General features: G+C 35.5%; 1 protein-coding gene across 4 annotated transcripts in view; it reads left to right on the top strand.

Moving 5' to 3' along the window:
- nrg1 (neuregulin 1) overlaps positions 1-14,332 on the top strand; it is a 249,483-nt gene that overhangs the window by 2,695 nt on the left and 232,456 nt on the right. The gene's annotated exons all lie outside the window — the stretch shown is intronic.

Below are 14,332 nucleotides of genomic sequence, written 5' to 3'. Positions count from 1 at the left end.
CAAATTAGGTACCATTAGAGTGGATTAATTGTTCTAAAACGTTTCTAAAGGAGAGTTTTGTGATAACAGTATGATTTTGATGGGCGCACAAAAAGATGTGATAAAGCAATTTCAAGAGCAGTTTAACTCGGCATATCTGCAATTCACAGCTGATAGCAGGCTAACCTTCCAATAAACATGCAAATCTGATATCAAACCGAAGACAACTGTAGGTTAAAGAAAAGTCATTTCTTTTATTGTGTGTGGTGTTGCTTTGAGGAGTGTCGTATATTTTCTTTGTAAGGTTTTATGGTCACACCCATATACTGAAGGTGTTATTTTATGTTTGCAATTTTTGTAATAATTGAATGATCTGATTGTAGGTGGGTGTTATTATCTTAAAGTTTTCTGTCTTTCACTGGACACCAAATTCAGATATGTCCTATTCTCATTTGGAGTCAATAAAACAATTCTGAAACAAACTTGTCACATCATAGGATCTCTCTGATTGCTAGAAGCATCTTCCATCTGGTTAGTGGAGAGTTAACAGTGGGCTTGGAATACTGTATGATTTATGTCAGGTATGAGTTTTGACTTAAACAGTGCTGACATCTAACAAATGCATGGATTTCGAAGGAGGGTTTTAATGTAAATAAGTATATTTTCAATATTCACACCTGAAGAAGGCTCCACGGCCGAAAAGCTGTGTTCTCTTTCTTCTTTTTTCAGCATGGAATAAACCTATTACTTGTTCCTTTGCAGCCTACGCATGCTGACACACCTACCCACCTGAACTATTTTCAATATGATTATTTAAAAAAACATTTGCTATTGGATTATTAGCTAATAGAGTAAATATACGTACTGTATGTATGCACACACTTTCTGAATATATCTTATCACTTGGGCAGTCGATTGAAATAGTGTCTTATTTTTCAGGAGAATGCCAGTGTCACAAGCAACTGCTATGAAGCAGACATTACAGAAAGTAAAATGAGTTTTTATAACATCAGACATGGAGTTATAAAAAACACATTTTTAATAGTATAGAAGTAGGCCACCAAACAAGATAAATGTACTCTCTGCCTTTTTTTCTGAAAGATGGAAGTCTATCAGCTTCTTCTGTGAAGGCTTTAAATATTTATATCAATGTTCCTTCCTGTTTTTTTACATACCAGTAATGGCTCCAGCCCATTCAATTTCCATGACCTTCTTTTGTTTTCCCTACAGAATTACTTGTTAGTGTCTTGAAACCAATGGGGGAACATTTTTGATAAGAGACATACCATACAGTATTTAAATAAAAACACTGAGAGGAACAGGTGAGATTTATCAAGAAACACTAGTTGAGTGAATCTGCTTTCATTAGTTAATTTTTGTTTTTTACAGCAAGGTTTTCGTATCTACAGTATATCAATTCTTTTAATTTTTCTGCAGCTTTTAGTGACAAATTCAGGATTTTTGGACACTTAAACATTACACGTTGTAAAGATGGCATATGTATCACAATATATAATATAATGTCTGTACTGCTGGTCTTCCCTGAGGTACCATTCATTATGCCTTCTGAGTTATACAACATTGATAAGTGGAACAAAACATAATTAATTTACGAGCTATTTTACATGTACTGCTTCGAGGCTTTTACAGAACAGTTCATTCCCTATGCAGTGGTCTTGGGAAGTATTTCTAGAAATAAGGGTATAATATTGGTGTAGTATAGAAATTCAATAATGCTTGTAAAATCGTGAAATGGTACCTGTGTTTTTTTTTCTCCTGCGCACTGCGAGGTTCAAATGCATTCCTGCAAATGGATATATACTGTATATGCATTTTGCTTATCACATTTGGCTGCAGTGAGAATGCATTTGTGTAATATAGATGCAGAGTTTTACGTTCAGCTAACAGTTTCTATTAGAAGGTTGCTATAGGTGCCAAAGTCTTATTATTTTTCTGATTATCTACTACAGACAGTCTATCAAGTGGATCATCTGTCTTTTAGGCAAAGCTGCTATAAAATCCCATTCTTGTTGAAAAGTGAGAGTACTAATTTGTTTTGTATGAATGATCTTTGTTTGACTGTGTGGGCAATGACACATTTTTTTGACAGATATTGTGAGTCTAATCTGTCTGGTGGAAAGGAGGACCAACCATTGCCCGTGTTTAATGGAAAACAGCTAGAGCACAGCCATGCTGGGTCTAACCTTCCAGACAATTGTACACCGGGACATGCTTAAACGACTCATCTTCTAAATGATGTAAAAGGCAATGACTTTCTATCTCCAGAAAATCCTTCATTACGTGTATGCATGGGAATCATTTGAGAGAGAAAAAAGCACCTGAAAGGAGAGATTTGAGTTCCTTTTTAAGCCATTGTAATGAGAGGTACGTTACAATAAATAATACTGTATAAGGAACAGTGCAAAACAAATGTACCAGACATAAATTCTGTCCTCTTTTTAAATTATCTATGTAAATTCATGTTTGGGAACATTCTCTGTAGAACCGATAATTCGAGTAACCCTTGATCCAACCACATGCTTTCTGCTTCCAGCAATACATAATCTAATAATAATCTAAATATGTGTGTCTTCTTTCCATATTCAAGATAATGAATAATAAAAGAGTATTCTTAACAGCTGCATGATTATTTTATCTTATGAAATAATCCTCTAACCCTGAGAAGCCTTCTATGTCAGAATGTTTGTGCCTCAAGGTATAGAAACATTAACAGGGATATACTTTGTTAGAAAGGAAGTTTAAAAAAATGACAAACATGCATTGATTCATAATTGTTAATTACAGTATTCTTATAACATTTTCTCCTCCTTTTACCAGCACAGACATTTCGATTAAACTGACTTGATTGTAAACAGTCTTCTTTTTCTGATTGACTGATAAGGTCTTACTTAAACAAAAATATTTTTTTTATATCTACTATGAATTTAAGGTCCTCTTTTAAAATGCACTTTTACTTGTGAAGTAATTGTGTTTTGTAGTGCTTCCAAGCCACAATAAACTAATTGTAATGATTGTGGGATCTGACCTGTGAAGAAAACTATTGTAGATTTTGTCCATTCTTTGAACATGGCTAAAATAAATACTGTGACTCCAAATCCTTTTTTTCAAACAATTGCTTCATTGGATATGAGTCATAAATGCTGTAGTAAGGAGCTTTGGAAGGAGTGTTTATGAGCTGAATGTGGCTTTTTGTTTGCCTAAGCAAACTTAATGAAATAACCCTTATTGAAATGGACCGATACCGCTCCATAATTCCATGCTGTTCATTGAGTTGAATTTAGTGAATTGCACACTTTCGTCTTTATTTGTTGGATGAAGTTACATACTTATGAAAATATATATTCTTATACTTCTTTGCTACTACTGTTCTCCTTTTGGACTCTTAAAAAAAAACATGAAGTGAGGTTAACCCATTGAGTGAGGTCTCACACAAAAGACCTGAATTACTTAAGAGCCAGACGTTGCAGTAGTTATCAAAGGACTAATTATGACCTACTGTATACCTAATATTGTATGTTTTGTAAGCAGGACTGCACCACCACCAGCAGCTGTGAAAAATCCTCCACACCCCTTCGTCTTGAACTGCTGTTGGGGTCCCTCTCCCACACGATCCACTCCAGACTTGTAAACAAAGTTCAGGATACGTCCTGGATTTAAATGGAATTTATAACTAAAGCTCAGGAAGGGTGACAACAGCCAGGTTCAGTCAAGCTCAGCAGTCAGTAATTTGTAATCATTCCTGCCGTCACTTCATCACACAAACAAAACTCTAAATACAGTAATACAGTATGTGTGATCCCCTCCTCTCCCTTGCACCCATATTTTGGATCCCACCTCCACCCCATCTCCATCTTTGCTGCTGCTGTTCACTCCGCATGCGGGTCTCAGCCTCCTTGTCCTATGGCCAGGAGGTTAGCCCTCAGCCGAGCGGGTTGAAGCAAATTTACTGTGGGTAAAACACTAAATAAACCTTTCAATACTCCCAAGGTTTGGGTGTTGTTATTCCTAGAGAATGCAGTTTTAAATAATATTTTAGGGGATTTTCTCCACTTCCTCCTAAATACAGTATGTATAAATGTCACATCAATATCACATTTCTACCAGTTGCCTGTGTGTTCACTTTGCATTCCTCCCTTCACTTCTTTGCTCTTGTTCATACTCTCAGGGTGATGCCTAATAAAAAAGGGGGGTTCCAAATGTCTCAATGTTCCAAAAGTGAGATGAGTGAGAGAATGGGGACTCCCCAGGATACAGGCTGCACTACGACACTGACCATATAAAACATTTTATAAATACAAATGCAAATCACCTTATCAAATGGCTTCCATTCAGCACTCATCTTGTTTTCAGCTAGTATAATCAGGAATCAGGAATTAAATAATACAGTTCTCTAAATTTCACATGATTCCCCTCTGATGACCAGGAGTCCTGTCATCTTGCTTTGCACCTGGTGCTCGCAGGGATAGGTTCCAGGTCCCCTGCAACCCTGAATTGAGGGAAACAGTTAGAAAAAGGATGCATGGATGGACATCTCACATCAATGTGTTTTGCTTTAAGAGGCCATAATTCTATCTAATAAATATTTTTTTTTTTAGTTTTAGCATTTACAATAATCTGTCAAACCCCTGCTTTCTTTGGTACACCATCCTCACCCCTAAAGCTCTTCTGCTATATTCCTAGGATCAGCTTCAATGATAAGTGCCTCTTCTCAGCGGTAACCCCTTTTTGACTGTACTCTTGACAAAATTATTTGCCGAACTATTGTCTGATCCAAGATACAAGCTAAATAAAATGTTTAGCAGACGTCAGTGACTAAATCAGAAAGCACACGACTCATGACGGAGTGAGGAACAGGTCTTTCTGTCCTTGGCTTGGTGTGTTTTGCCTTCATCCTTAAAAGAGGCTGAAAGTATGACTGTGAAAAATTACACATTGGATTTTGAGTGCTCAGAAGTCTAATGCTACTGTTAGCAAGGATTTCTTCTTGTTGCAAGCCTTAATTTGAAACACTGAAAGATCATAAGACATTAACAGAAGCTGAGTAATCCTATTAAGGCTGAGCTGTAATTATGTAAGGTACAGAATTACCTTTCATACAGGCTTACAGCACAAAAACGTTCTATCTGTTTCTTTTGTTTTTCTATCTAGATATTTGGTTATATGTTTTCTTAAGTATGGAAAACAACATTCACAGTATCCGTTCTCTTTGTTTGTGTACAGCACAGCAAATAATAAAGTAAAACTTATTTTCTAAATCTTGTCCATCAGTAAGGATCCCTATTTTTCTAATATCCAATGTATCTGTATATTGAAAAAGAGGAAAAACCTAATTTCATGTCATAGCAGTGATTGCAGCCCTTTGAAGAATGTCAAAGTTGAAAACTAAACTCAAGTATATGTAAGAATTGTAAAGTACAATATACTGATGCTTTACCACCAAGAAGAAATATCAAATCTGGTGTTGTTTTAATAATGTAGACATTATTCGTCATGTTTGTTACTGCACACATGCAGATGATCATAAATCACGATGTTAAGTTGTTTTAAACAGAATAGAAACTGAGACTGTAATGACTATATTTCACATATAATGAAATGTTGTGCAATTGCTATAACTAGTTACTACTAAGTAGTATTAACTATTGCTTATCTACAATGATGAGGCACACAATCTGACAATTTAACATGTCAGATACCCATGATGGGAAGGATAGTTTTAGACTCAGTGTAATTTGCTGTATCTTCAGTTCAGACTGCCTTGTTCTGAAGTATTAAACCGAAAAACTAATTTCATACGAAGAGATGCTGTGCATCGGCAGACCAGTGATGCAGTGGTTAGCACTGCTGCCTTGCAGTTCTGGAGTAATGGGTTCAAATCTAGCCCTGGGGTGCTATCTGCATGAAGTTTGTATGTTCTCCCTGTGTTTGTGTTAGTTTTCTTAAGGTTCTGGTTGTTTAAATGGCTTGTGGGAGAATTGGCCCTGGTGTGAGTGTGTCTTTTGATGCACTGGTGTCATGTCTAGGGTGTATCCTGCCTTGCTCCTGTTGCTTGCTGGGCTGGGCTTTGTCTCCCCTGCAACCTTATATTGGATGTGTATAGAATGAAAATATTCTGTATGGAAAGGAATGTAAACATGTAACGAATATTTTTATTCCGAATACAAATTGAATTCTCGAACACAAAGCCATATGGCTACTCTAGCTTTGAAGCCTGATTTGAAACTGTACAGGTAGAGAAACAGGATAAGCAATAATTTCAGGAATAATGGAATGGAATGGAGTGGAATAGAAAAATGTGCAGTCAGGAGAGAATGGGTGACAAGATGATTTGAATATATTCTACTTGAAACATAGAACTAAATTACCAGCATTAGCAAACATTGTAGGAAAATCAAAAAGACATCGGTTGCAGTTCAAGAATGGGCAACCTGGAAGATAGCATTTAATATTGACAAATGTAGAGTGCTGCATTCAAATTTAAACTGAGAAACACAGAGGCTGTGGAAGTTATTTGTGAGAAAGGCTTAGGTGTTTATGTTGAAACATCATTTTCATCTTCTGGACCATAGGGATAAACAGTAAAGATATATAGAATGTTAGGATGTATAGTTTAACACATATTATTTAAATCAAAGGATGCCCCATTAAAATAATATAAAAAAGCATTAATTAGACCCATTTAGAATATTGTGTTTAATTTGAATCACCACAATATTAGAACAATGCTGCTACTCTGGAATCAGACCACACAAGAGCAATCAGGTATAGTCTAAAGTGCAAAGAAATGTCCTAAACTCATGGGCTAGAAGAACAGAAGCTTCAAGTCTATTGCAAAGAAGACAATTTGGAAACCTCATTCGAGGGTTGATCCTCAAGGGCATCAACAGAGAAACCTGAAACGACATGAAACAAACAGAAACATTTAAAATGGAGAACAGATGGCCCTTCTTAACGCACATACAGTAGCTGTGGGAATGAACTGCCCAGCCCTGCTATTAAAGCTGATGTATGTGTACTGGTGTCTCATCTAGGGTGTGGTCTTTCACGGTGTCCTGTTCTATGTGGTAGGCACAGAGTTGGCATAATCATTGGCATAAGTTGGATTGGGAGGCCCATAGAAAGAAGGGTTACCTGTTTTCTTACAAACCATTGTTATAACCTATGATATTTTACATAGTGCTCTTATTGCACTATACAGTACATTTAGTGCAATACAGTATGTATAATATCATAGACATTTAATTATTGCACTACACATTTAGAAAGCATGTAATACACCAACCTTTGAAATTGTTTACAGAAACATTATGGCATGAAACCTCACCTGTAGGTTCTGTTTAACAACCTCATAATTCCTTTTGTAGAACCTCATAATTCCACAGCTTTGCCCAATCCTTATGAACCACCATGTTTTCTACCTTTTTTACCCATGCTTACCATTTCTTGAAGCTGGTTTCAGAAGGGAAGGATATTTTTAAAAAATCCATCTTCATTTAATGTCCCTCTAGATGTTATAGCTATAGTAACTAGTTACTTTCAGAACCTTCTTGTAATTCTCTTGAGAGCCATGTAATGTTTTTTTCAGTCTGTTGTGCAAGGCTGTGATGAACCTTTCTAAACCCCTACAGCTTTTGCTTTTATGGGATTTGGTGTCTTTAAAGCTTTTTAGGGCAGTCTGGACAGTGAATATGGCATATTTAATCTGTTTCGCTATTATCTTCGGAAACCACCTGGGAGAAGAGAAAGTGTGCTGGAGATTTTTCTGTATTGGCTGATTCATTTCTTTCACTTATTTCTATGTGGAATAAAATTGATCAACATAGTTTGTCTTGACTGTGGGTGTGTATTTCACACGTGTTTACATGGGTAGAGAATTTAAATTCTTAAATAATCTTAAATAATGAACCAACAAGGTCCTTGTTCTATAACTTGTCTCACTAAAGACGCCATAAAAGTGTTATATTTAAATACTTAGTCTGATGGATGAATTCACTCCTTTTATTGATTTTCATTGCTACATTATGTTATCTGTGCATGTGGATTTAGAATGCTCTTCATTCATTTCCGAGGAAATACAGCCTCCAAAACGTTCTGAGACTTTAACACGAAATCTTGCTGAAGATTTATATAGTAGGTACCACTGGTTTGCAAGCTCTCCAAGAATTACCACTGGATAGTTTTATTACTGTTTTCCTTAAAACAATTGTAGACATTTTGTAAAACTTCCATGATTTAACATGAGTTAAAACTTCAGAACAAGAAAAATGAGGGTTAAGCATTGCAACGGAATTCTGATCCCCTCATACACATTTGAATGAGTATAAGAAAATAGTTCCAAATTATTTGTGACTCTCAGTCATGAATAAAATCAATGTTTAAAGCTGACAGTGACACTCCCTTTAGTTGTTGAAACCTGTGTACAATAGCAGCTTCTTACTGCATTGGCTGTTAGGCCTTCTAGACTAAAAATCACTGTCCCCCTGAATACATTATTTTTTGTTTTTGTGCTTTCAGGCTGTCTCATTGGCAGTGCAATGGTTTGCTCGGAGCCATGATGTTTGTGGTGTCATAAAGGAATCTGTTTTTGGCCCCCTGCTTTTCAGCTTTTCCTTCATTCCTCTAGGATAGATAACATAATTATCTAGTACTGCCTGTTTCTTTACCCATGAAACCCAGAGACGTGTAGCAGATTTAGAAATTCAGAACCAGGTTTTTGTCGTTTACAGATTTTTCTGTTTCTACTCTTCATTGTACTACAGTTTACTGGACATTGCATTTAACTTTTCATATCTCATGGAAAGAAGAGTGCTAAAATGTCTCCATAAACATCAAAAGCCACAGAATGATATGCAGATCTATCATAGCTGCAGGGTGTGTTGAAATGTGGGAGGTAGAGAGTTAATAGGTTGAATCTACCCATAATCTTCCTGACCGTTGCTGCATAACATTTTCCAACAGAGCAGATACAGAAGTGAGAGAGTAAAAAGCAGATTTGCTATAAGTGATTTTTTTTTGGTTTTTGGCTTACTGACTCATGGCTCAGATGGTCTCGCCTTGCTTATTCTGCATTAAATCTGGCTAAGAGTCCAGGCTATACAGTACGACACTTTGAAGTGGGGCTAAAACTAGCTACGTCATTTGTGCTGGAGGTGAGTCCAGGACCACATCAGAAAGTTGTGTTTGATTACTTACAACTTAGACCTCCTGTTAAATTATGTTGCAATTTAAAAATAAAAAGTCAATTCTTTCACATTTTGGAGTCACTTTCTGCTGACAGTGGGTTTGCAAGTCCTTCCCACAATCCCCCCGGCTAAGCTGTCTACATGTGGTCCACCAGAGTAATTTTCAAGTCTGAAAGAACAAACAAAGTAGTCTCTTGATCTCAGTATACAAGAATTTAAAATTAAAATGCAGTAAAGGGAACTTTTGCTGCTAACAGTGGGTTTGACATCCTTTTCTAATTTCCCCATCATGTGAGCTTCCTTGTGGTTCAAACGGCTTTCAGCTGTGCACTTGCTGAATACACTTACAAGTTTAAAGCATTGTTAAAGTGCAGTACTTATCTTCACCTTATAAAAAACTGAATCCTATTTCCTTTCAAGGCTTTTATATTGTGAAATCTCCAAATATCTTCAGCAGTTAGCTAAGTACATTTGAACATGCAGTATTGATGGGATGACTAGAGTTCCCTCAACAAGTAAAAACAGTAACAGATAAACAAAGATCATATGATGTGGTGTATTTAATAGCACACACCACATGACATACTGTACATGGAAACTTCTACACCACTAACTACTTATAATATAAAACCACATGAGGCACTGCTTTATGGTAAAGGCTGTGGAAGTATGAAAAATATGCAGATAGAGAGCTTATAATATAGTGTATTTAGAATTTTTGAAGGTTTCAATAAAAATCCTCATAAAAGATTAATTTTCAAATTGCAGGAAGGCATTGGGAGAAATGTCTGTGTTTGCATGGAGAGTTGGTTAATAGAAAACAGATGGTACAGATAAGGGATAAATGCTAAGATTGAGGTGGTCTAATTAAATTAATAAACCTAATTTATATCAATACCCATCATTCCTGTATAGTTAATACACTAGTCAAGCTGGCAGACGATAACAAAATAGGAGGATTAACAAACACTGCGAGTGTATAAATACAAACTTGGAAACACCAAACATGCAGACATTACTTGGGGAAAAAAAACTTTGCTTTTATATTGCATCCGTTTATATCTTCTAGACCTTCTAGACAATGTGGGGAAGCAATAAAAGTTAAACAAGAATCTAATGACTGTATTATAATGTGTCGTAATAGAAACGTCTCGTTTAAATCAAGGTGTGTTATGATAAAATTGTAAAATGCACCAGTTACAATTCATGTCGAATTCTGTTCAATTTTGGTCACATTACAAAAAAAGATTTCGCTGCTCTGAAAAATCCAGAGAAATTAACCAGAAATGTTCTGTGGTTTAAAGGATTGCCCTACACTGACACATTAAAAGTAATTAAACTTTTTTGTTGTAAATGGAAAGGCCAAGAAGGAGACCTGGAGACCAGAATCACCAAAGGCATTAACAAAGTCCACCCCAAAGACTCAATCAGAATCAATGGTGAAACATGTACGGGGCTGCACGAGTGAAAACTACGACACTGCTAAGACTTGAAAATAAGAGGCACCTCTTTATGCCTTGGGTTAAGGGATGATTGAGATTGTTGGGTCAATTCATTACGAATCACCAAATGGATGAAATGGGGCAATGGCCTCTTCTTGGTTTTCACCTTTCTTATGTTACACATTTGCCTCCATTATTTTCATGTGTTTTCCTGGCTATGTTTGGAATGTTTGCTTCTTAGCTGCAAAACGGCTGTGTACACAAAACTGTACCACTGCTGAAAATAACACACTCTCCATCCGTCACTTACCACATGGAATGCTCTTTGTCTTTTTTTCAGAGAACCCTTTTATTTCCGTTTTCGACAGGACTTCTTTACGTTCAGTTTGTTCATTGGATTTTCAGAGAAGACAAGATTTCATTGCGTAGAACCACACGCAATAACGAACAAATGTGAGCACGAATGTCATTTTACCTAAACAAACTGTATAAATCCAACATTAATATGAAAATAGAAATAATGGCGAAGAAAGAGAAGGAAAGAGAAGCCAAAGGGAAAAGAAAAACAGGAGTGAAAGTTCAAAAGAGGGAAGCCACAGTCTTCTAGGTCTTATGAACGTCTGGGTCAAACTGCAAGGTCTTAAAGGAGTTTAAGAAGGGCTGCCAGGCGGAATAAACTTTTGCAGTTGGGCCTTGGGGAGAAAACTTTATTTTTTCAAGGTGGAGAAATTGGGCCACTTTGAATAATAGCAGCACATGTGGAAGAGAGTAGCAGGGGCCTGCTTGCCTTTTCACACTTAGAATTGGGTTTGGGAAAATTCTAGCCAGTTTAACCTTAAAAAAGTGGATGTGGTGAACTATTTTGAACTGCATTAAACCAAGCCCTGCACATTAGGATGAGGAATGTATTTGAGACTGTGCAGTTTCTGGGACAGGACTTCTTGGAAACAGGGAAAATTTAATGTGTGTGAGAGATCCTTGATTAGATTTTTTATAACAAGTTAACCTGTAATCCTGACTTTGTTCTGTCTTAAGTAATCAAATATATTTGGTCTCCACAAATGAAACATAAAATACACCTAGGATGGAAATTCCTTCACATCCTCATTTTTATGAGCAATTCTGAGTAGAAAACTGAATGAATGAGTAATTGTGCGATCTTAACAGTAGATATCAGATTAAAAGCAATATCATGGCCTTCATGCCATTTTTAAATTGGTCTTATACAACCCTCATCTCATCCTCTACAGGTTAGTGTGAAGTTGAATTGTTGTATTTTCAAAATCATGTCAGTTTTTAAAGGCAAAACATTTTTTTTTGTACACAGGGCAGTAACAGATGTGAATAGGGTACTGAATAGGATAGACTTAATCCAAGTGAAAGATTAAAGGCTTTAAGGTGTATTTAATGAATCATTTTAAAAATTGGATATTCTTATTGATCAGGAGAATATTTGTCTAACATGAAATAATTGCAGTTCAGCTGAAAACAAATTGAATCTATACATTTAAATGAAAAGTTCTAATCAAATATTGCTAATGTGAAATAGTATTCTGTTTAATGAGACACTGACAAATTTAGAATGTATTTTTAAAAACAATTTCCGCACAAAAAAACATTAAAGAGATCCTCGCTTCACATTGAAAAAAAGCTTATTATGTTTGATGCAATTAATCTGGAATGATATAATTTGTTTGGCCATTTTCTGTTAACATTTTTAAATCTCAGGTAAGAATTATATTTAATCCATTTTAAAACTCTTTGGGTTCTTGTTGAGTAGCAGGATAGCTGCATTATTCCACTTTCATTTGTCTGTCTCATTGTAGTTGTTTAGTGTCAAATATTATAGTGCTGTAAGTTTAATATAGACAGGAATAAAAATGCCAATTTATGGGCGTGAAGCCGAATCATCTCATATTAACTTGCTCAAGGCTACATTAATCTCTTGTGAGTCATAACATTCAGTTTTGTATTTAGTATCCTTCTTCATAGAGAACATTATATTAAATGCTAATTACATTTTTTGTTATTGCAAAGTCTCATTCTATTGTCAATGTTAAGAACAATGAGGATATTGACATTTTTCAATTTGCAATCCAACAAATGATGCTATCAGCCCCCATGCAGTGATGTAGATTAGTGTCGCTGTGTTTAACATGAATGTGTCACTTTGGCTTTCTAAAACTTCCTATAAATACCACATTTTATCACGTGGATGAACATTGCTTGAATATCTGACAAGCTGCTCCAAAGCTGTCTTTAAAAGGCTCCTCCTAATTGCTCTTTTTGTGGATGAATAATAGTTCTGTGAAGTTTGCACTCCTATAAACAGCACATATGATGAAACCCACCACATTTTTAGTGCTCCAATTGTGTTGGTTTGTGCTATTGAAAGTAGTGTTTGTGCTGCTTTCATTTCCAAGAAATAGCGACTTCTTTTTTTTGGCTAAGCCCGAAACAATGGGGTCAATAGATTCCACCTGTAATAAATTTTGTATCAATATTTTTGAGGATGATAAATCAGCTTGTATTTCAGCTTTTTTTGCAAAGCAACCTTTTTTTGCAAAATGGTGCTAGTATTTTTATTACTGGAACAGAAACTTTAATATTATTTGAATACATTCCTTGTAGTTTAATGTAGGACTTGAGACCTACCGAATCCAAAGAAAATAACCATGAGGTCAATTAATTATAAAAGTCAAAGCGACATCCTAAAAACGAAACCACTTTGCTGTCCTATCTAAGACAACATTAATGAAAAATCTGCAGGTTTAACAAATCTGCAAATACACTTGTTTTGCTATTTTGCCAAGAGGCAACAATAATGTAATGAGCATGTAATTCCATAGCATTTAAATGTTCAATATAATTCATTTTAAATGTTCAGCATAATTTTACCTGTTCTAATAAACTGTGTTTCTTCCACAGTTGTTTAAAAATTCCACACTGTTTAAAAATCTTTTTTTGGATGGTACATCTACTGTAAATGTAGGATTCTGTCATTCTAAATAACACATTTCTCATGTGTACAGTGATGCCCTGCTTTTCTTTATGATTTGCCAAAAGGTCCGAGTTGTAACAAAGACACTCCTAAGCAATAGCTTCATAGCTGCACTAAACTACATTTATTTTTTTATGTTGGATGTTTAATGATATGAGCATCTTTCAGTATGAACTGTCATTCCCAGCTGCTTTTGTTTTATAAATCAGAATATGTGATTGTCAATAACGTCACATTCAGCAATACCTTGGTATTTTAATAGATATATATACTGTAGATATATACTGTAGATATATTGACATAGAGGCAATATGGAGATCCTAAACTAGGTATAGCCCATCACAGTCACTCAGTTATGAGTAACTTAATGGGCGTAGAATCTCATCTAGAAATTCCCTGAAAGACCACTGTGAATCTGCCTGACCTTTAACGAATAATATGATTTTAATAGATTGTTATTTTATAGCTCATGAATAATTATGTTCTGTTCAGGCACAAAAATGCAAGAATGGTTCATTTAAGATGAAGAAAATAATAGATTTCCTGCTGTACCAATACTTTAAAAACCTCTAGCTTGAAAAATAAGCATAACTAAATGGAATGAGGCAGTGAGAAATGACTGTTGTAAATGTGCAATATACTGTACTAATACAATAGGAAATTACTGAAATATAATTGGGTTTGTTATTAGTTTTTTTCTTTGGTTA

This window comes from Lepisosteus oculatus, chromosome 3 (assembly GCF_040954835.1).
Source record: "Lepisosteus oculatus isolate fLepOcu1 chromosome 3, fLepOcu1.hap2, whole genome shotgun sequence".
NCBI lineage: Eukaryota > Metazoa > Chordata > Actinopteri > Semionotiformes > Lepisosteidae > Lepisosteus > Lepisosteus oculatus.
This window is presented reverse-complemented; position numbering and strand designations above follow the sequence as displayed.